The 23,214-nt window shown below is 34.8% G+C and overlaps 1 protein-coding gene and 2 pseudogenes across 18 annotated transcripts in view; 2 read left to right on the forward strand and 1 right to left on the reverse strand.

Annotated features, from left to right (window-relative positions):
* Nucleotides 1-9,810, forward strand: part of LOC144576625 (dynein light chain Tctex-type protein 2B pseudogene) — a 128,753-nt pseudogene extending 118,943 nt beyond the window's left edge. Inside the window, exon 1 of the transcript XR_013518851.1 lies at nucleotides 1-9,810. This exon is cut by the window's left edge and continues 118,943 nt beyond it. The product of XR_013518851.1 is annotated as a dynein light chain Tctex-type protein 2B pseudogene (transcript).
* Nucleotides 1-23,214, forward strand: part of PDE1A (phosphodiesterase 1A) — a 531,703-nt gene that overhangs the window by 385,366 nt on the left and 123,123 nt on the right. The gene's annotated exons all lie outside the window — the stretch shown is intronic.
* LOC103793705 (1-acyl-sn-glycerol-3-phosphate acyltransferase epsilon pseudogene) lies at nucleotides 14,364-18,170 on the reverse strand (annotated as a pseudogene).

The following is a 23,214-nucleotide window of genomic DNA, read 5'->3' on the forward strand; positions in this document are numbered from 1 at the left end:
AAGAAGAAATCAGTGCAGTGACAGGCATACAAGCCATAAAAATCCAGAGTTTCAAAGAATGGACATGGGGAGGCCCCTCCAAGGCAAGCAAAGGGAGGCTAGATTCTTTATTCTTTGTATATAGGACAGAGACTCATCTGTTATAGTTTTTTCATATTTTAAGATTAACCAAGCTTACCAGTAGTTCTACCCTTGTTTCTTTTATTTTATCCCTAGTTAGTATTGCTAGATAATAGCCATAAGGTTGAGAGAAATTAGTAAACATCTGAAGACTTTTAGTCTTTCCACCAAAAGATTTCAATATTATTGAACATTTATCTTTTTTTTTTTGAAAAAAAGGCCTACTCAGAAGATGTATACAAACATACTAATACATGCATATTCAATATGCTTTCCCTCTCATTTTGGCATTAATTAATTTTGATAAGTCCTGACCTTAATGGACCAAAAAGGCTATAGAATATGTAAAATTTTCTTCAGAGCTAATTTTCTGATGATCTCAATTACTGAGCATATTACTTTAGTAACAGAGACTGTCTTTTTATTTTTTTTAATTACACAATTGAGCGTTATTTATTTTTTATGTTTTTCATGTTGCAATGGCATGCATTTTTTTCTAGCAAAATTGAGCATTTTTATCACAATAATTCAATATAACCTTTAACAAATTTGTTTGGACCTTATATAAAACATAACATGGGGTTTATGTCGGTACAGAATATGTTTGATCCATACACAGTTGAGTCTGTCTTAAGATGAGATTACATTTCCAGTTATTTTTTGCTTAATAAGTTTTATAATTTTTGAAAATTATCACTGATTTTATTTCTATTGATTTAAAACATCAAAAAAGAATAATAATAGAATTATTAGATTAAGAATAATAATAGAATCTAAAGAGAAGATGAGAATTTTAGAATTAAGTACATACATTTGCCATTAGCAGACAAAAAGCAATAGGTTTCAGTCCTGAAAATCCACTAAGGAAGTTGAACAAACTGCTACATTTGAGAAAATAATTGTAGAAAATGTCCTTCCTGTTAAATGTTAAAATGGCCCCCCTTGAAATCTTTTTCTTGAACCAGAAGAGAAAACTAAACAACGAAGCGTTTGTGATTAAACAAGAGCTAAAGTATTAAAAGACAGGGAGTGATGTCTAGGCCTAGTTAAAATATTTATGCCCATATTATTTAACTTGTTCTAGCAGCTATGTTACCATGGCTTCTTTGCTTCTGTGTCCTTTATGTGAAGCTGGGCTCTCCCTCAAGTGATTTGAGGGGCTCTGAAAAATGCCTGCCCATAATGTCTTTCTTCTTGTTCAGCTATATTACCTGAACTCGTAGTAATTCCAATGGTGTGTTTTTAAATAAACAAAATTTTAGCTAGAAAGGCAAATAAGTATTTCAATCTTTAGCCTCCATTAATATAGGCATTAAAATCAATTTATGCAATTTTCTAATATCTAAGCAAACAGAAAGAGAACATTAAGAATGAAGGGAACAGAATTGCTAAATATTGATGTTGTAATGGGAGTGGGTGGGGATCCTAACTTCAGGAATTATGTAGATTCTAAAGGTCCAGGAAACTCTAAAGAATTATGGGCAACCAGAAGAAGCAAGGTGAGGAAGAGTGGTATATTAAAAAGAATATAAATCCAGGAGCAGGAGGCCTGGAGTTCTAGTCCTAACTGCCAAATGATTTGATTCATTGTCAAAAGAAAGATCTTAAACCAGATTGCTATTTTAAAAAGTCTTTCAAAATCTGAAATTCTGAAACTTATTGATTTCTTAACTTCTAATGTTGCATCATTTCTAACATTTGAATGGGCTGAGGGAGTGATTAAGTAGCAAAGTCAGAGAGGGAAGCAAGCATAGTCATCCACGGAAATTCCACAAGCAGGTTTGGCAGCTCCTAGGAGATAACACATCTGACACTGATGCTACATTGGTCATCTGTGTAAGAGGTCAAGTTTCCCCCAAGCTAGTTGTACTTGCGTTTTCTGTGGTGTCCCCCACAAGCAGAAAGTAACGTTATTGGTAGTTCTTATTGCAAGTATTGAATTGCTGGCCATGAAGATAATCCTGGGTAGATTTGCCAGAATCTGCTATGCCTCACATCATCCAGGAGAACTGGATAATTATTATAGACTAAAACTAAAAGGATGTCTTATGAGAATGATGGTATTCAAACTTAATATAGAATGCCTGTTGGTTAAACTTGACTGCAGTTTCTTGTAGTCCAGAACATAAAGATTACATTGTGATTTGTAAATTGTATTTACACTGTGTATAGTAATTACGTTTGATAGCTTTCTCATTTGGGAAAAGTAATTTGCCCTCTTATGCCCTCAGTTGCCTAAGCTCACACAGTTCTTGTAAAGTAAGCATGAATAGTGACTAGCATATCAAAAGTTCTCAGCAACTATTAACTGCTATGATTTTATTCTACAAACATTCTATAGGAAGGACATAAAATACAAGTCTTCATTCCACATTTGCAAACTAAAATTGTACTAAAACACTTCTCAAATATTAAGAAATATCTTTCATTGTTTTAAGTACCAATAATTTGAGTGTCCTTGTAAAACTGTTTTTAATTTTTTATTTTAAATACCATGTAATACACTTGTTTTCCCTTTGAACTGAGATTTCTCAATGTAAACGAGAAGAACAGTACAATTTATTAAATTAAAAAGGATATTTGTTCCAGGCTGAAAAATTAAGTGGTTTACTACACATAAAAATAAAATTTCCTTGAAACAAAAAACAGTTTCCTGCACTAGTGAGAAAAAATGTGTTGTCTACCACAGACATTACATTCAGGGTCTTAGGTGGAATGTAATGGAAAGAGAAAAGGTTACAAGTAAATTGGTCAGCTCTACACAGCTCTCTAGGCATAATTTGACCAGTTTGTTTCCTAGTAAATCTGACTTTCAGCCACAGGTATCTTTTGTAATGCTAATGTAAGAAACAAACTTGTTTTGTCTTTTTCAGCTCAGTAGAGTTGGTTGGTGGTATGAAAGTATGCCTACCTTAGTGCACAGAAGTTCAGTAAACTTTATTTAGGAGTCAAACTTGACTGAACTAGTCCTGTGCCAAACAGGGCCAGATTTCTAGGTAATAGAGTTCAGTGGGGAATAAAACACTGAAGGATCTCTGTCTGCATGTGGAGTCATAAATAGAAAGGTAAATAGACTTGATAGATAGATGATAGATAGATGAATAAAAAATAGTTATCTGACAGAAAGAAACCCACCAATTTGTCATAAGTTGTATGTAGAATGTTAAAATAGATCGATGTGATAGAAAGTGATTGGGTGATTATTTTCTACTGGGTTGTCAGGGAGGGCTTTTCTGAAGACATGTCACTTAAAATGAAGTCAGTGGGAAGAAGACACCAGCTATGTGACGGTTATGGAAGAGTGTTCTAGAAAGAAAGAAGAGCTAGTACAAAGATGCTAGGGGATCTTACAGATGGTCAAGGAACAGAATGAAAATGAATGTGAGTAAACCATAGTGCATGATGAAGAGACTGAAATGAGAAGTTCAGGAAGGTAAAGCAGGGCAAGATTATGAAGTCAAGGTAAGGAGTTTGGGTTTTAGTCAATGCCCTATGAAAAGATGCAAAAAAATTTAAACATAAGAGTGAGATGATCCAATTTATGTTTAACAAACAAACAAAACTCTAGCTTCTTCTAGGAACTGGATTGTGAAAGGACTAGGCTGGAAGCACAGAGGCAACAGAGGGAAGTGGGGCAATGTAAGGCTCGTTGTTCATCATACCTATCACCTCTCTTCCTTTGGCACACAGTCAGATTGCCTTTTCCAGCCTCCCTTAAAGTTAGATGTGATCATATGATACATTTCTCCTCAATGTAATATGAGTGGAAGCTATGAGCACCACTTCCAACTCTAAACCATAAAACCCTCCACATATAACCATCCATGTTCTTTCCCTCTCCACCAGCTTAATGTGAGTGAATACAGTGGCCATGGAAGAAGCCATGTATTAAAAACAGTGACATCATGTGATGGAAGGAGCTTAGTTCCTAAATCATTCACTAATGAGGAACTCACAACTAAGACTTCTTATGAGTAAGAAGCAAACTGATTATGTTAATGACTGCATTGAGAATTTTATGTCTTAAAGTGTTTAGCCTTACCTAACTAAAATAGGTATTAATGCAGTAAAATAAGTGATTTAGATGGTGGGTGTAATGATGAAGGAAAGGTGATGAATAGATAGCATATACAGGAGATAAAATAAAATATATTTTGATTGAAAATTGGAGAAAAGGGGTAAGGAGGAAGGTAGGGAGGGAGGGCCCCCTAAATTGCTAATTTGCGAGCTGTGTAAAACAGACTGTCATTTACAACGTTAGATATCAGAGGAAGAGAAAATGTAATAAGTCCATTATGACACCTGTTGATTTTGAGGTCTCAAAGTGCCTTCCCAGATTGGCCTTCTAGCATCATTTTTTAGTTTGGAGATAAGGAAAACATTCTTTGCTTAAATTAGCATTAATTGGTCTTATACTATGCCATTGTGCTAAGCACTTCACATGTATTACTTCATTTAATTTTCTCAACAAATCAAGTAAAGCAAACTGTTAGTTTTCCAACTTTACAGATGAAAACACTAAGATGCTTACAGAGGATAAATGACTTGCCCATATTAAAGATTCATGATAAATAGTGGAGTTGAACCTGTACCTTTCCAGTGATTGATAATAGTGTTTATTTGATTTATCGTTCATGGGTCTGTGAATCTGCTGTTTCTCTGCTGACCTCAGCTAACATCAGCTGGGCCTGGCTTTAGGCTGCAGGTTAAACTCAAGTCTGCTCCACATGTTTCCTCATTGTCCTCATCCACCCACTACTTGGGATATGTTCTTACTACGGTGGGTGGCAGGAGCCTGGGAGGCCAAGCCAAGCTGCTACATTTAAGGCTGCTACTTGTTTAAAGATTCTGTCTTGCCATTGGCCAAAGCAACTCACATTGTCAAAGTCAACATCCACATGGGATATGGTTAGGAGAAAAAGTTATACTCTACTCACTAAGTTTTTTTCCTCAATTTCCCTTCTTTCCTTCCCTCTCCTAAGTGTCCTTAGGCATAATTTGACCAGATTGTTTCTTAGTAAATCTGACTTTCGGCCACTTCCATCCCTCCCTCTGCTAAGTGTCCTTTTGATTAAATTAGTGGTTAGCAAATTCAGTGCAAATAAGAATTGGTTCATGCATTTTAATTGTCCTTAGCAGAGAAAGAGAAGGAAGGGAAATTGAGGGAAAAAAACCAACTTTACCACTCAAACAAAAAAAAGATGATGCCATAGAAAACAAGAAAGGAAAACACTCTGAAGAAAGTCCAGAAGTGAAAGATGGTGCAGAACTTTGAGAAACATGAGGACCAAGGAATATCCTTAGATGTAACTGTGGAAAAGTCAGGATGGCAGAAGCAAGAGCAGTTGCAGTGCCATCTTGAGGGGTGTGAGACAGGCACTGGGGAGAGAATCAGAGGTGGCAAAATGATGATCTGTGTGGAAGTTGGCTGTGAAGAGAAAGTACAAAAGTATAAGAATGCTGGCTTGAAGAAAGTGAAGATAGCTAGCTAACTAGTGCAGTGGTTAAGACTACATGGCTAACTATCTAAGAAACTCCCAAATAATTATGTGACCTTAGGCAAGTTACTTAACCTCACGGTGTCTCAGATTCCTCATCATGAAATGAAGATAAATGTAAATTACTTCATAAGATCAATATGAAATGAAAGGAATGATTATATGTAAGGTACTTAATAAATGTTAGTTATTATTATTTTATTTCCAGAATGGGAAAATATTCAACATGTTCCTATATTGAAAAGTCTTGTTTAAAGAAAAGATTAAAAATTTAGGGAGATTTTATATTATGTCCTTCTTATTAAAAGAATTACCACCCACCTATATTTTCTGTTGACGTAGGTAAATGGGAGAAATCTATTATCTTTTTCTGAATCATTTTAGCTAACATCCCCTTTTTAAGAAAGATAAATCTGTTGTATATCTGATAATTAATAACACTATATTAAATTTTAATTTACATTTATTTCCCTCCAAAATATTTTTATATGCAAAGATAGTGAAAATAATAAATTAGCCAATGCTTCTCCAAATTTGTGAGTTTGCTCAATTTAATTTTATCTTAATTAAATTTTATATTTAATTATCAGTCATCTTATTAAACTCTTGGTGATACATTAGTCAGTGAAATCCTCTAATACAGCTATTTGTTTATAAGTATAAATGTTATTTCATATTTAAGATTTGTTCTAGCTAAGAATTAAGCTAAGTCAATCTACCATGTGATGATTTCTTAAAATCTTTCATGTACTGTAAGGCACAGACTCCTCAAACTAGAATTTAAAATCATAGACAATGGAGCCTCAGATTCTATCCTTTGGTTCTTTCATATATGCCATCTCCTTTCCTTACTGCCTCTTATTCTCCCAAACTGATTCTTGCAATAGGCCTGATAAGGGTTATCAGGTCACTAGTTGCTTGAAAGCTGCGACCTAACACAGTTGTACTCAAGAGAAAGAGAAGGTATGTACTTGATTGTTATAACGTTTACTGTTATAAAACCACCTCCTAGAAATCCTTAGTGGCAGTAGATTTTGTGTGTCATCGAAGTCTTTCCTTAGAAAAATATGTTAAAATGAGGTTTGATAATAATCTTTTACAAGCCATGATGCTTTTTACAAGCATGGGGGTGTTGCCATGGAGTCCTAGCTAACCACTAATTTCATCAAAAGCATACTCCTTTGTACTTTCACTTCATAATCTTTATTTCTTTGTCAAAAAGTATCAAATTGTAGTGATGTGATGGTTCTTTGTCTTTTGTTTGGGGATGAAGAACCCAGTTCCTAAGCATGATTTTTTTCCTTCAGGGCAAATGTATCTTTTGTTTCATTCTAGGAGCACTTCAGGATGTATCTTTGTAATGGTCACGATTTAACTCATTTTTTTTTCTGAGCTAAAATTTGAAAAGCTTTTTTTTTTTAAACTCATAACAGTTTCATAAATAAATAATATCAAAAGCCCAGAGCCCTATATTGTTTTGTCATTTTCTCAAATCTAATAGTTTGTGTTGTATAGCATTTAATGAAGGCTGCCACTGAGTCATAAAGTGTGTGTGTGTGTGTGTGTGTGTGTAACTCAGGTACCCTTTATACCAAAACCATGCTCTCATATTGATAAGGTAGACTATTCAAAGAGATATATAAAGAGTTTAAGCCATTTGTTGTATAATTTTTGGAAAGGTTTGATGGTCAAAACATTACATCAGAATCATTTAATTATAACATACAGGTGACCATTTACTACTATATGTAAAATTTACCTGACCACACATTTGTGGACACTCAACAAGGGTCCAGTGATTTTACTTTGCCATTACATTACCTATTCCTTAGGAATGATTACTGGAGCTGACAGTTTATACTTTAAGGATTTGAAAAGAAAATTTTGCTTTCCTATTGCTTATTAATATTGATTAATATTTAAGGTATATACTAAATGTACTAGCCATAATCTTAGTCTTATTTCCAGCTTTGTATATATGGAAACATCATCGATTATGAGAGATTTATACTTGTTTTAGACAGGTCTCTTCTATGATTCAACCATTTGACTATGTACAGGTTCTTTAAAACTTCAAGGCCCAGTGTCTACATTTTCCAGTTGAGACTATTTCATTAGGGCTTTTGTGAAGATTAAGTGAGTTTTAATAGCTGATTGAATGATCTGGATATCAATTATAATTGAGGACTGAAAGATTTATTATGACACAAAACATGCACATAGACTGTATATTTATACATTGGGTCAATTATTTATAAATTGCAAAAAACTAAACAAATTAAATTCTTGGTATATGTAGGAAAATAATGCCAAGTTTTGGAATTATATGTAGATACACACACTTAACTAACACATCTTCAATATTAGGATATGAAATATGATATGGATGTCTTCTTACATATAAATATTAGGATGTTTGAGTGTGTTGCATGCAATAGAGCTGAGAGTTGATATTTGGTAAGAATATATGCTTTGTTGCTGAGGTTTTCATAATCTTGAGTTAAGTAACAATGACATGTATGAATTTAATTAATTTGAAAGGGTGAATTTTATTCACATAGAAAGTTTTTCTTAGGGATGATGTTTGATAGCTAAAATTAGGGCAGGACATCCAGGAATCCAGGCCACAAACTCGAAAATCACCTGTATATAAGGATGTTTCAGTGACTGTTCCTGAAAATGATCCTCTTCATGGAGCAGAGAGATAGTGAGATCTATTTAAGCATAGATAGTGAAGAAAGGAAAGAGCTCAAGAGTGACAAAGTAGTGTGGATAAGTGAGTGGAATTGTGGTAGAAGATTAGGATTACTGTTAAATATCTTCTGTAAGAGTTAAAGATGAGTGAGTTGAGAAACCAGAGTTAACTGAATGGGGCTACTCCCATAACAAGATTAAACTGTCATCATCCTGTCTGTTAAAATAACATCATTGAAGGTAAGAGTGTTCCAGATGACAGAAAGGCATTTGGGTGGTCAATAATAAACATTCAAAATGGTATCAATAATATATTTGTTTCCTTTCTTTACAATTTTAGTCACAGGTTTTTAAAAATTTCTTAACTATATTTAATATTAAACTCTAAGACATTTAGTGTTAGAAGCAAAACTGATCATTTGCATGTTCACAGCATTAAAGAATATTTTTCCTTTCAGCCAATATTCACTTGCTAAATGAGAGTGAGTGTACAACAATCTAAGCAGCCATTGAGAGGAGTAATTTTAAGAAAATGACATTTTCACAAACTGATTTATTTGGACACACTGATATTTGTCACACTCTACTGACTTCTTCAGTTCTCTTTTGGCTGTAAAAGCACGTGGTGAATATAGTGTACATAGAGTATGCATGGTAATTTTTTCTTTCTTAGCAGCAGTAGGAGCAACGTCTTTTCAACAGCTGGCTCTTTTATGAAGCAGTTGATTACTGGAGTTCGGATTGAGTTTTCTGGTCTAGGTGGTTAGTATTCAGATAGGTTTCTTGAGATTACTTAGCTCGTTTATTGGCAGCATTTTAAAGTTGCATGACCATTTGTTCCAAAAGCTTGTTTTAAGTAGTTTCTTTGAAAAGCAAGGTTCTTTTAAACACCACTAAGACAAAGCACTATTATAACATTCTTCAGCATTTTTTTTTCCATTGGACATTTTAAAAGCAAATTGCAGTAGAAAACCAGCATCTGTGTTATAGAACTTGACAGAATATCACACCTTCAAAGGAAAATGAAGTAACTGATAAAAACAAAAAAATTAATGCTAAAATTAACAAATGAAAATGACTCATGCATTTTAGAATACACAGACTCTCGAGTTTCTGGACCAAACTTGATTCTCCCTACTATCTAAGTGGACTTTCTCTTCTAATTATTTATTTTGTATTCCCTCAGTTATTCTTTCTGCCCCAGAAAAAAAAAAGAGATTATCTTCTATTTGTGAAAACATCTGTGTAATTTTTCCAATACAAAATGGGTAATGTCTATTTGCACCAACCCTGTAACTTTCCTGCTTCATTATTTGTGCGGTTATTTAGATATGTCATTAAAAGGAAGTTTTGACCTTACTGCCACCTTGTTAGTATTGTTTTGCCAATTTAAACAGGCAGCAAGAAAAGAAAATTCTTACATTTGAACAAGATGATGGATGGTCACAAGTATTGATTTTATTTCCAACTTGAAACTTCATAAAATTGAAAATAAAAATTTATAAAAATCAAAGAGGAAAAAAGAGAAGGCCTTAGAGAATAGGGTATTTTAGTGAATTGTTGAAAACTGCAAACAGAAGGAATAGTGGTAACTGCCAGAGCAGAGTCACTAAGCATAGGGCTCCCCCAATAAAAGAAATGAAGAAAAGCCTTTAAATTTTGAGAGAAAATACTTTTCAATCTAGAATATTCTGTCAGACTATCAATCAAGTGGGAAGAAAGAACACAATTTTTAGCATTCAGAAACCCAAAGATTTATGTCATATACACACTTTCTTGGAAACTACTGGAGAATGTACAAAACAGAAAAAAAAATCAGAAATGAAGTTATGGGATCCAGAAACAGGGAATCCATCAGGGAATGTGGTCAAAGGCAACCTCAGGACCACAGCTGCTTAACATCTGGAGAGCAACTCATCTGGATGTCACCCAGAGACTGAGGTCCAAGATAGGTTTCAAGCATAAAAGAGGAAGTGCTGATTGATATTTGGAAGATGTAAATGGGGTTTGGGAAAAAAAAATTGGATAGACATTCAGAATATAATGCCGGCAAAAAATGTGGTAACTCTTTACATTGGGTAATGAAAAAAAAAGCAAAAATCCCAGGCATGGAAATGTAATCTTCATATACTATTCAGCTATGTAATGAACACTATATGTCTGATCATAAAAATGTAAACCTTGATTATTAATAAGTTATAAGTATTATAAAGCAGTATTTTTAGTAACTTAGGGTAAGGTAGAATGCGGCAGATATGTAAAAAATATCTAAGTCCTTATTCATCATAACAGGAAGCCAATAGGTAGTATCCAATATCAATAAACCAAGAGATAACAGAATAGGCATACTATTTTAAAAAGTAGAGTAAAATCCCAGAAAAAAATAATCAAAGTATTTTTAAAGAGATGTCCCAGTGAACAGAACATAGGATAAGACTAAGTGGATGAAGAAACTGCCAATTTTAATAAAAAGATTTCAGAGATAAGTAGAAAGAGAAATTAAATACATTTAATTTTGTTATAAAACCATATACCTTTGTAAATTAAATATGCATATTTAATTTTGTCCATAATTTACTCCAATAAAGATGTTTTAATAGTGAAGGTCAAGTTCAAAGAATGAGAAAGACAAAAGAAAACCTCAATATTTAGGCCTTAGAAAGATTATTTCCTTAAGATATGTAGACCCTATACCACTGAAGCCCTAAAGGTTACAGGGTAGGTATTCAGGGTGGATATTCTTTCAAGCATATCAACTGTGGAAAGACAAAGAAAGCAAGATTTTTAAAATTTGGTTCATGAATGTATATTCCACAAGGAAGATTACTCTTACCAGTAACAAAAGCCATTATGTTTTGATGGTCATTGGCTCCCCAGGGAACCAGTTCTAAAGAAGGCTGATGGGACTCTTCTATTTTCTATGGTGCTGGCATGCTTTGGGAGTTCCTGTACATTACAATGATTTAGGTTGTGCTTGCCTAAGAATTACAGTGTGGAATTTTTTCTCCTTTTAAAGACTGTTGTTGAAAATCTCTCATCCTTCAACTCTTGACGGTGAACATTCATTGCCTACATAAGATTCAAAACTAAACTAAAAACTGATAATTTACTTTTTAAGAATCCTGCTGCTATACCCTGTTTTCATTATACCTTGGTTATTGTTTTTGTTTAGGATTTTGGTTATTGTTTAAAAGAACATAATGTATAGGAGTCTCTGAAAAACTATAAAAGTCTCTGTCATTTACCAATGTAAGGTATCTGAGTTAGAAAAGAGATGAACTTGAACTGTGGAATTTAAACTTTAAGCTTTTACATTAATGCTTCTGTTTCTAATACTCTGTACAAATCTGTATGAATTGTGTTTGGCTTACTTTAAAAAGTTAAAAAAAAACTTCAAATATTCTTGGATTAGTCTATTCTACTAGACTTTTCTTCCCAGCAAAATTATCATTGCTGAGCTACTGTAGAGAACAGGGTAAACTTACCAAGGTGAAGGCTCTTTCTGGAATGTTAAACAGGTATTGACTTCTGAGCTTGCCCTTACACTTGGATCAACGTAAATCACTGTTTCAGTTAGACTTTAGTGTTGATAAGTATCTATATAATTTTGAAGTCTAGTCCACGATACACAAACAATATATCTATTTACCACTATACTCTAGATCAAAACTATGAATGAAGTGCTAAAGGATCAAAATGACTTATAAACCTTTCTGATATGTTAGAAATATAAATTTTACTGATAATGATTCTTTGAAGACTGTATTTTAATGCTAAACTTTCTCTATATCTTAGTCTACCAAAACATAGTATTGAAGTCTTTTAGTGTCTGTGGTTAAATAGCTGGAAACATAATGTTAAAAATTTGTGCTGGGGTCATCTTCTCCTGCAGACTGATGATTGTTTGTGTTATATCCACTGGAGACTTTGAAATTAGAAGACTCACTCAATTGTTTAAGCTTGTTAAATCACATCCTTAACGGCCATAGTCCTTGTCTTGATGTGAGTTGGAATCTTTGTAGGGACAAAGGAAAGAGTTGAGAATTTAAGACTTTTACTAATAAATTGTCCTGTTTCATCACTATTTTAAATGTGTTTTATTATCTCAATCTTCCAAGAAGTCGCCAAGACCTCCTGGCCATATCACATACAGTAAATATATCTGTCTGGTACTGTGGATTGATTGACATTGAATACACTGTAATGGAGGATGGTACTTGACAATTATTCAGTGTAATCTAGTCATGATAGGGACACACTAGAATTGGATAGGGCTAACTGACATTGTGAACCATTCTTGGTGAGGAGCTTTCTGATAGTATTACATACCACATTGTTTTTCACAGGACAGTTTAATTCCATCTGAAACATCTGCTGAAACTTGTATCAGTGCATCTCAATATAGGTGGAATTGCACTTACCTCAGTTGAGTGTAACTTCACTAAGGACCAGGTGTCTCTCTTGTGTACAGTAGCTCTCTAGCAAAAATCGAGACCATTAAGAATTCCTTGAAGACAACCTAGGGCAATTTTTTTTTTAATATTTAGTACATTATGTTTAAGATCAGAAATCCATCTGCCAAGTTACTTGCCTTGTTTGCCTCATGTAGGGGCAGACATGAACTTACAAGAGAAGCCCAACTAGGTGGAGACTTCTGTCGTGCCTATGCAATGAAACTAGGTGGTCTCCTGGGAGACACTCAGCACTTGACCTTCATTTTAAAAAAATCAAAAATTCAAATGGGTTATGGCACTACTGCTGTGTGGGTCACCCCCAAATTAGTTGCTATTTGGAGCATAGCCTCTAAGACCAATTTTTGTTGATTTACATTCTAGGAACTCATGAGAACCATGTCTTTATTAGTTTTCTTGAAAGAAAGAAGAAACAAAGAAATGGAGAAAAGAGAGAGAATGGAAAAAGGAAGGAAGGATGGGAGAAAGGAAGGAAAGAAGGGAGAGAGGAAGGAAATGTTTTTTTTCTGGTCATGAATTTTTAAATCTCTTAGATTCCTCCTTTATTTCTAGAGTTAGGAGCATTATTTACCATCGTGTATGTTGAGGGTGTTGAAATTAATTGTACCAAAATTTGTAATGCCTTGTTAATATGTAATTTTCAAAAGGTAAAAGTATTACTCTTGTGCAAATATACATTGAACATATGCCAAAGTTTCTATTTAAATCATTAATAATGAGGGAATCAGTAAGAAGCTGTGGTTGGTTGAAAGAGCATTTAAGAAGTTAGATATACATAGGCAATGTTTCAATAAAATGGCTGTTAGATGTAAAACTAGCTGAGGTCTAATGAGGTCATGAACTTACGAGGGTGCCTGTTCTGCGAAATAAAAATTATTTTTATTCCCACCAGACAAAAATCTGCAAGTTAACAAAACAGCCTTGCTAAACCTAGGCCCTTTAATCAATAACAAACAGTAAGATGAACTAAATACCTTTTGCTAGATACCCTTTCGTTGCCTTTGTCTCTGTGTGACAGAAACAACATGCCAGTGACCTTTCTGCCTTATTTGCAAATCTCAGAAAAACTTTCTGACACTTTCTGGGAACTGTGTACTGTGGTTCTGGGCCCGCTCGCCTAGGATCTGTTCCTTGCCTTATCCCTGCCCTGCAGTACTCTGTATCATCATAGCTGAATTTCCCAGGTTCCTGTCAGCTGGCATATGCTTGGATCTGGCCAGTTGGCATATAAAGTCAGGATAGGTAAAGAGGAAGAAAAGAGCCAGGGTACTTATCTCCCTTTTTCTCTGCCTGCAGGAAGACTTCTTTACATCAGTTGTTCTTGTCTGTGGTTTAAGTCTCACTGGTGCTTCTCTCTTCTGCAGAATTCCCAAAGCCACTGGGGTCTGGTGTTCCTGCCTTCCACCTTTGACCCTCTGAAAGCTTCCTGCAGTTGCTTATTTGGGGGATCCTCACTATTGTCTGGTTGTCTTCTCATCTCCCATCATCCAGTTAATCAACTGTAACAATTAACTTAGATTTAAATGTTCAGAGTTGTTTTGTTTTCCTAGTTAGACCTTAACTAATTTATTTAGAGTGGTTTTTTTTTTAGAGACAGTGAGAGATTTTATTTTTTACTTTCATCCAAACACACCCTTTTCTGAAAAACATAAAAGCATGCACATCGATGACATTCTTATAAAGAAAAACAACTCAGCTGTAAATCAATGACAACACAAACAAAAGTTTAAACGATATGTGAAAAGATTTACAGGCATAAGGCTCTTAATAAGAGAAAATAACTCAAGTCAATGTGAACACAGGTTAAGGAGAAGCTTTTGACTTTCCAAACATTTTGATACAAATTTTTTTTCAACTACCATATTTTATAGACCTTTTGTGAGAAGATTAGTACAGTTTTAGGTTAGGCCGCCTTGTTAAAATGAGTTAGAATCCACATAACTCTAATAGTATTGCCTCTCGAAATTCAAATTTAGAGCATATCCATTATATTCAAAATATGTTAAATTCCTGTACTTAAAAATGCCATGGAATGGATCTAAATTTTACCTTACAGGTAAGAAACAATTACAGTGCAGCATGAGGAAACTTTTCTTAAGTTTATCCATACCCCCATTGATGATTAGGCCACCTGTATCCTGAGTGAACATGGATGTGTGAATATATATACATTCTAATGCATACACACCACTTCACACCACATGACTCTTCAAAGACATTGCTTGAAAGTTATTTCTCTGGCTTGGGAGAAGCAGAGTAGCAGTCACTTAATTTTCCCTTAATCATTTTTCATTTTGTTTATCATGATCCCATTGGTATGTTTCATGTGGCTCACTGATACATTTTTGCTACAAAAATCCAGTAGCAGTAAGCAGAAATGTTAACTTAAAGGACTATGAGGAAATCCAAGTTGAAATTATAACATAAAAATAGAGTAGTTCACACTGAAAGGTCTTCTTCCCATGGGTCCATGGCTGAAATTCATGATTTGGTTCCTGGAACACAGCTCTTGCTCTAAGGTGATACATATGAATGTGTAGCTCCATTAAAAGTACTGGGAAATGAACAAATTCGCTCAGTCCTGATGAATCCAGTCTATATTTCACTGGTTTGACAAGGTGAATTTCTTGACACAGACAAATGCAGAATGCCTCTGCAGTGGCTGGTGAAGCCCGCTGGCAAAGGCTTAGTGAGTTGACCTCTGACAGCAGCAGCATGGGCTGGCTCTGCATTTCCTCTGAGCAAGTCTGCGTGCAAGCCGCTGAGCAGCACCACTAACGGGATCCATGGGTAAAGAACCAGAGCCCAGTGGGAATCCAGCATGGTACAGAAATGTGACTTCTGAATTCATATTCTGTGAAATCAAAGAGACATAGGCAAAAGGCACATGCTAGTAAATCTAGGCAGAATGTCTGCAGGCTCCCATCACCTTAAATATCTTGTGAACTTGGGGTCCAACCAGGGTTCACACTGACTATTTTGATACTTTAAAAAACCCAAAACCTTAATGTTTTCAAGCACTTATGGCACAGACATAGGGAAGTACTAACAGCGTAGCTTAAATCTTCAAAAAGCTGGGAAATTTAAAGTTCTACAATGAATCAGAGTCACAATTTTAAACTTCATTCCCATATTTTATACCATTTTTGTGTGTACAGGGTGTGCAAATTAAGCAATTTCAATAGATATTAGAAATTTAATTATTTTGCAAATATGAGTAAAATCAGCTAATAATGCAATACAAGAAAATCATGTGCTAAACAGAGCTTTTCCCACAAATATTTTTTACCCTTTCCGTTTAACATCTTGACACTTCTTTTTTCTTTTTTCTTTTTTGTGTTTGAGACAGAGTTTCACTCTTGTTGCCTAGGCTGGAGTGCAACGGCACGATTTTGGCTCACCGCAACCTCTGTCTCCCAAGTTTAAGCAATTCTCCTGTCTCAGCTTCCCAAGTAGCTGGGATTATAGGCATGTGCCACAAAGCCCAGCTGATTTTGTATTTTTAGTAGAGACAGGATTTCTCCATGTTGGTCAGGCTGGTCTTGAACTCCTGACCTCAGGTAATCTGCCCGACTTGGCCTCCCAAAGCCCTGGGATTACAGGCATGAGCCACTGCGCCCAGCTGACACTTCTTAAATACAGTTTCTTTCACTGACTTGTAGAAATTAAGCAAAACATGAAATATTACCTAGCTGCAAGATACTAAGTACTTTAATATAAGAGTTTGGAGCTGTCAAATGGTAATAAATTGAAAATAACAGAGTGAAATATGCTGCTAATTAATGCTCAAAAATGCAGCCATCTGACTTACAAAATACACAGTCCTCCTAGCCTTCTGAAGTTGTCATTAGCGCATGGGAAATTGAAAGAGCAGGAGAAACTCCATTTAGCTTTTACCCTTCCAGCAGCCCCAGTGCTAAAGTGGTATCACCATGTTTGTTTGCCCAAGACCATTGCATATCAGCTTTCGTCACAATTTCTATTATATCCAATGTTCAACCAACAAGGCTTTATTTACACTCCTTATTAAATTCAGCAAACAATTTGATGTCATGTGCAGCTGCCAAAAATAGGCAATGTAGCACATCCCACTGTCTGGAGACAGCTACTTGTTAATTGTTTGATAGTAATCCACAGGCAGCCAAGTAGGGTTCCCTATATCCACGTGTTCACATACAGCTTCCTTCCAGCCTCGGTCATAAGCATGCCTGTAGTCAAGCCACTTAAGATCAACATTGATGGTAAAGTCTTTGTCATACTTAACTTGGAATGAACACTTTTCCCAGGAAATCTGTTTTTCTTTCTGGATCTGATGACTCATAAAATTCTATAAGCATCTTGTCTTTGATTTCGAAACGTTCATGCAGCCATCTTCTCATACGTTCTTGTTCTTCCGGGACATCTTTTTTGTCAATATGATCAATGTGAATATGAATTTTTGGAGATTCTTTGCAGAGAAATTCCATCATGGTCGGTGCCTCTCTTTGCTGCCCTCCATCGTCCTTCCCTTCGTAAACCACTGTAACATCATAAATTGCATCTAAATACTTCTTCATGCAATCAAAAGCAACGTGATTTGCCTTTATCCGTGGTGTTAGCACATACTTCAATACTGGAAGGCCACGTTGGGCAGCAAATGCCTGACTAGATGAAATGACTTTTGTTTGTTCTGGATTATACCTTGTACCTTCTGGAAAAATCACAAGATACATTGGAGTTCCTGCGTCCACGTAGCTCTGCAGCTTGTTTCTCATCTCTTTCTCATTAAATTTGGCACTTTGCTTTACATAGATGCCTCCATGCTGAGAAAAATAACACCGATACAATGGCAGCCATTTTAACCCATCTTTCAGCACGTAGCGCACGTGTCCAAGCGCATTCTGCCTTATGGCCAAGATGTCGGCAACAATCCAGTCAACTGGACCCCGGAAGAAGAAGAGCACCATGCTCTGGTAGACGCAGTAGAGCCGATCGTCCAGCGCCTGGTAGAAGCGGGAGGGCAGGAAGGCGGAGAGCAGCCGCCAGACCCCCCCAAGCCAGCACGTAGGTGGGCGCTGTGCCCAGGAACACGACGCTGGGCAGCAGGTAGCGCATGGAGTACGTGTGGAGCACCAGGGACAGCAGCATCTTCTCGGCTCCCTGGCAGCGGGCTCCCGCCTGCGTACGCCGCCCGCCGCCCGCCGCCCGGGCCTGAGCCGCGGCCAGCAGGCGGCCAATCACTGCCCGGGCCCGGGCCGCCGCGCCCACCACCCGCTCCCAGCCTCGGCTCCCAGCCTCCGCTCCTAGCCGCATGGACTGCGCCGCTGCCGGGAACCGGGCGGGCGACTGCGGGGCTGGGTGCGCTGCTCGCGGCGGCGAGGCAAGGGCACCAGCGGCCTTCCGGGTCTATTTAGAGTGTTTTATTTTTTATTCCTGTTGTTAAGCTTTGCTAAGCAACTCAGAAGTTTATGCCAGTGATGATGCATTCTCAAAACTGCTTCTGTCAATGGCAATACAATGCTCCAAATACATCATAAGGAAAGAAGTATTTACAATGGTCCTGAGAGATTATGGCTATGAAAGCCACATTTCTATAGAAGCAAGGGAAATTCTGTAAAAATCAAACATGGGTTTTTTGTCATCCAGTTTTAGTTTTGTCTTGAAACTTAGGTATTCCTACATACATGAAAGAAAGCAGAGAGGAAAAGAGAGCGAATCGATCAAATTAGAGTCTAAAATATTTTTTATAATTCATATAACAATCTTCACAATCAATTCTTTTAACTCAATTTGATTGCTTTTTATGCCACAAATTGCATCTCCAAAAAAACTGGTCTTTCGAGAGACTCTTTTTCAAATGATTTGATTTTCCTATCACTGAGTATCAAGAGTAATAGAAGGACTTCTCTGCTCTCCAATAGTATCTGCCATGGAAATATTTCTGGTTTTAGATATTTTTGTGTTGTGTAATCTATTGTAATTGGAAAAATATCATGTTGACTTTTCTTTCTGTGGTTTTTTTTTTGTATGCATGTTTGTCTAAAAATCTATTTTTAAAACATTTCCTTCTCTGCTAGTGCATTTTTGAAGTGTGTTGGTACATGGTACTGAATTAATTAAGAATAAATATCCCAAGCAATTTGATATATTTGTTTCACCCCAAAATTCATAGGTTGAAATTCAAATCCTTCCAAGGTAGGAGGCTGGGCCTTGGGGAGGTGATTAGATCATGAGGGCAGAGCCCTTGTAAATGGGATTTGTTTCTTTATAAAAGAGGCCCCAGAGAGCTGGTTTGCTCCTTGTGAGGTTATAGTGAGAAGATAGCCATCTATGCAGTGTGAAGAAGGCTCTCACCAGGCATTGAATTATGCCAACACCTCAGTCATGGATTTTCCAGCCTCCAGAACTGGAGAAAGAAATTTCTCTTGTTTATAAGCCACCCAGCATATGGTATCTTGTTACAGCAGCCCAATTGGTCTAATATACCACTTTAAACCATTCCTTTGTTATTTTTTATGGAACTGGTGCTAAGATTGCCTTGCTCAGCCAAATAGTAATAGACTTGACTGGTTTTCACCCGCTTACTGCTTCAGGAGCACCCAAATCTCACAACTCTTTGCCCAGCCAACCTTTTATCTACTTACTTTCATTTCTCTAAGCTACAATTTAATTTGATTTTTGTAAAAGTAGTCAATACACTTCTTTCTTTCTTCTGATTTTGCAAAAAGAATATAAATTAAGCCATCATAGTTCATTTTGTCATTTTTTCTCTCTGTTCACTTAATATATATTTTCTTTTTTTAAAATATTTTCTTCTCTATATCTGCCTCAAACCTGAAATATGTGTATATTTTCAGTTAGTTTAGTACATGAGCGTGATATATGTGACCAAAGATGTGTGTGTGTATATATATATGTGTGTTTGTGTATATATGTGTGATATATATATAAAATGTTAAATTTATTTTTTCTTTTACCCTTGGCTTTACCATGTGCCTAAAAGAACCTAGAACTGTATCTCAACATCACTATCAACTTTGAAATCTTTACAGCCTTTCAAAATCTTTTTTACTTTAAATTCAAGGTTAATTTGACATCTTGTTATTTTTCAGTCATTTAAATTTGTCACGGTCAGTGATTCCAAAACTACCAAGTAAAGAACCTGACTTCTAAGTTAAGTCACTTACCTTGTGACTTGGACATTTTACTCAAACAGAGAACTATATCATTAAAATTCTTTTTATTATTATCAAAAGACATTGGTCAATTCCCCAAAAGTAAATAATCACAATGTTTTAGCTCTTTTAGTCATTCTGTCTTTTGGAGGAAGATTTATATTTCCAAATAATATGATTTTACTGTTTCTTGATTTATCCGTTTCGGACTTCATGGACATCCACATGGTAATAGTGCAAGAGGATATATGTAAAGAGGAAATAACTCTTGTACATTAACTTCATCAACTCCTTACTCTAATCTTCTCAAAAGAGAAGACTCTAATTTTTTTCTTTATTGTTCCAGTAACTGTCTTGCTGTCTTTTTGTCCACTTCCTGGGATAGAAATTAGACTTTTCCCACTATCCTTTCTGTTGACGTTTTCATGTTATTAGTGTTAATTTCCAAAAGTTCTTTCATCACCATTTATTCCATTTAAAAAGTTGCATGATTTTGCATCGTGGATCAATCTCTTTTCTCAGAGTTTTTTGTTTTTTCTTAATGGTTCTTTTTGTCTATAGCCATATCACCCTGAAGGCGCCCAGTCTCACCGGTCTCTATATCAATTTATTAAGTCATATTAATGTTTCAGTGGTGAGCATCAATAAAGAAATTTTTTAATCTACCAGGATTTAAAGCAAATCTTTTGTCTATTTCTTTTTAAACAACTAAAAAAATATATGCCACAAATTCTCTGACTCAGTTATTTCAGATGGGTAACACAAGAACACTTGATTGCTTCCTTGTTTAGAGTTGATATGATCTAACTGTTTTCTTATCTTCAAGGAGAAACAAATTGATCTTGAAAGCATGCCTAACTCTGAATGTTTACCTTTCTGTACCTATAAGGAACTCTTCAACAAACTGGAAATTACATAATGTCCATTATTGTAGAAAAAAGTTAATGCCTTTTGAAATAAATAATTTACCTATATTGTGACTCCTTGGGGAAGAGAGAGAACAATTATATATTCCTTTTTACTTAAAACAATTTTTCAATCACATATTCTCTGCCACAATGGGATTATTTTGCTCCTTTAAACGTAGACTATAAACACATTTTTAAAAGTAATACTGTTTGCCATACTATTTTTTGTTATATATATTGAAGATAGACCAACATGATGTTTTATATACATATACAGTCAAGTGATTAGTACACTCAAGGAAATTAACATATCCATCATCTCATATAAATAGCTTTTTATGGTTTTATTTGGTGGTAAAAGTACCTAAAAGTCTATTCTCTTGGCAAACTTCCAGTATATAATACAGTATTATTAACTGTAGTCCTCATGCTGTACATTATGCCATTGTCCCATTTGTTTTCATTTTGTTCGATTATAGAAATTATTTGGGGAATTATTTATCCTATAAAATAAAGGTATCATGGAGCTTTACAGTTATATTTGCATATATTAAAAAAACACTGGAAAAGTCTTTAAATCCTTAAGCCCGGCATTTTGACTAAGGTTAAGGTTTAATTTCCTGAGCATTGACTAGCAGAATAGATAGGACTTCATTATTTAATGGATTTTATTATCAATTTTTTATTGTTTTAGAGTCAAGCAGGATTTACTGAAAATGACACAGTTGCTTCTGTTCTGACAGTTTCTATTTATGCAATTTCATGCACTTCTGCTTATGGCAGATTTTAATGTTAATATATATTATATGTATATAATTTGTTTTAACCTTAGCTCTTTTGATTCTTAGTATGGATTTCTTATAACCATATCATTCTCACTTTTGTATTTTAATCATATCACAAATGGGAACATTGATAGTAATGTAATAATTATAAATCATTCTAATAATTTTTTTTTATTTAATCATTGTTATTCATGCTCTGTCACATGAGGGATATCCTGTGAATTTTATATCCTAAAATTTAAAAAGACATGTGTAGACACACAAGATTTTTCCATATGAGAATATTGTTAGTTATGTAGGTAGTCATTTTGCAAGATTGGGTTATGTAACCATAACTTAGAAAGTATTCAGAGTACTTGATTATAAAAACTGCATCATTTTACATTGAGTAATTTCATTTGGAATGTAGCAGTTCTGTATTTGAATAAAAAGACTCAATAATTCTCTACAACTCAGTACTCTTTGTTCAAAAGTAGAAATTATTTGTCTTCTGCAATTGCTTGATTTAATCACAGAGCCAATTAATTGCTTTCAAAGATGGTATTGCTATTTTGGTTTCTGTCTTCTTTTAAGTGTCCTGATCATTAAAAGTTAAGGAAGTCCCTTTAAAAACCAGCCAGATCAAAGTGTGCTTAGCACATGCTTTTGGGCTGATTTTTAAAGTCTTATGTATTATGAAAGATTTGTGTCATCCTCTTTGGAAAAAGATCATTAGGAGCTTAACGATGCTGTAGATTTTTTTTCATGTCTTTGATAATGTAACTTAGAATTCTAAATATTTTAATAAAATTGATGAAAAATGAAGGTATATAACAATAGCATCTATTTAGCTCATAGCCTTTTTCTTTCTCAAATAACTGATTACAAATTTTAGTTTGTAATTTGCAATTTGATAAGTGCAGACACAGGTATACACTTATGAAACCATAACAAAAATATTAACATTATCCATTACTGTCAAAAATTTCCTTGTACCTCTTCCTCCCTGATTCTCACTTTCTCCATTCCCAAACAACTACCATCTGCTTTCTGTCACTATTAGGATTGTTTGCCTTTTCTAAAATGTTATATGAATAGAATTCTCCTCCTCCTCAATGATTGCATCTAGTTTTGTTATAAAAGTGATTTGGTCATCTAGAATGAGTTGGGAAGTATTTATGATTGGGCAATTTTCTGGAAAAGTATGTATAGATATTATTACAACTTTAAATGTTTTTTAGTAAAGTCTTTTGGGCCAGAAGTTTTCTTATATGAAGGAGTTTTAGCTACAAATTTCATTTATTTGTTTCTTTTTGATATTTGGTAGTTTGTGTTTTTAAAGAAAATAATTTATTTTATCCAAGTTATTAAATTTATTGGTCTAATGTTGTTTATATTATTTTGATTTTATAATAACAGTCAACATTTTTGTCTGCAAATTCTATCATCTTTGTTATATTTGGGTCAATTTAAACTCATTTATTTTTATCCTCATCATGGGTGAATTTTTCTGTTTATTTGCATACCTGAAAATTTTTTATTTGATGAGAGACCAATTGGGAAAACATCATATACAAGAAATTGAAATTATAAGGAAAGTCAGA

This window comes from Callithrix jacchus, chromosome 6 (assembly GCF_049354715.1).
Source record: "Callithrix jacchus isolate 240 chromosome 6, calJac240_pri, whole genome shotgun sequence".
Taxonomy (NCBI): domain Eukaryota; kingdom Metazoa; phylum Chordata; class Mammalia; order Primates; family Cebidae; genus Callithrix; species Callithrix jacchus.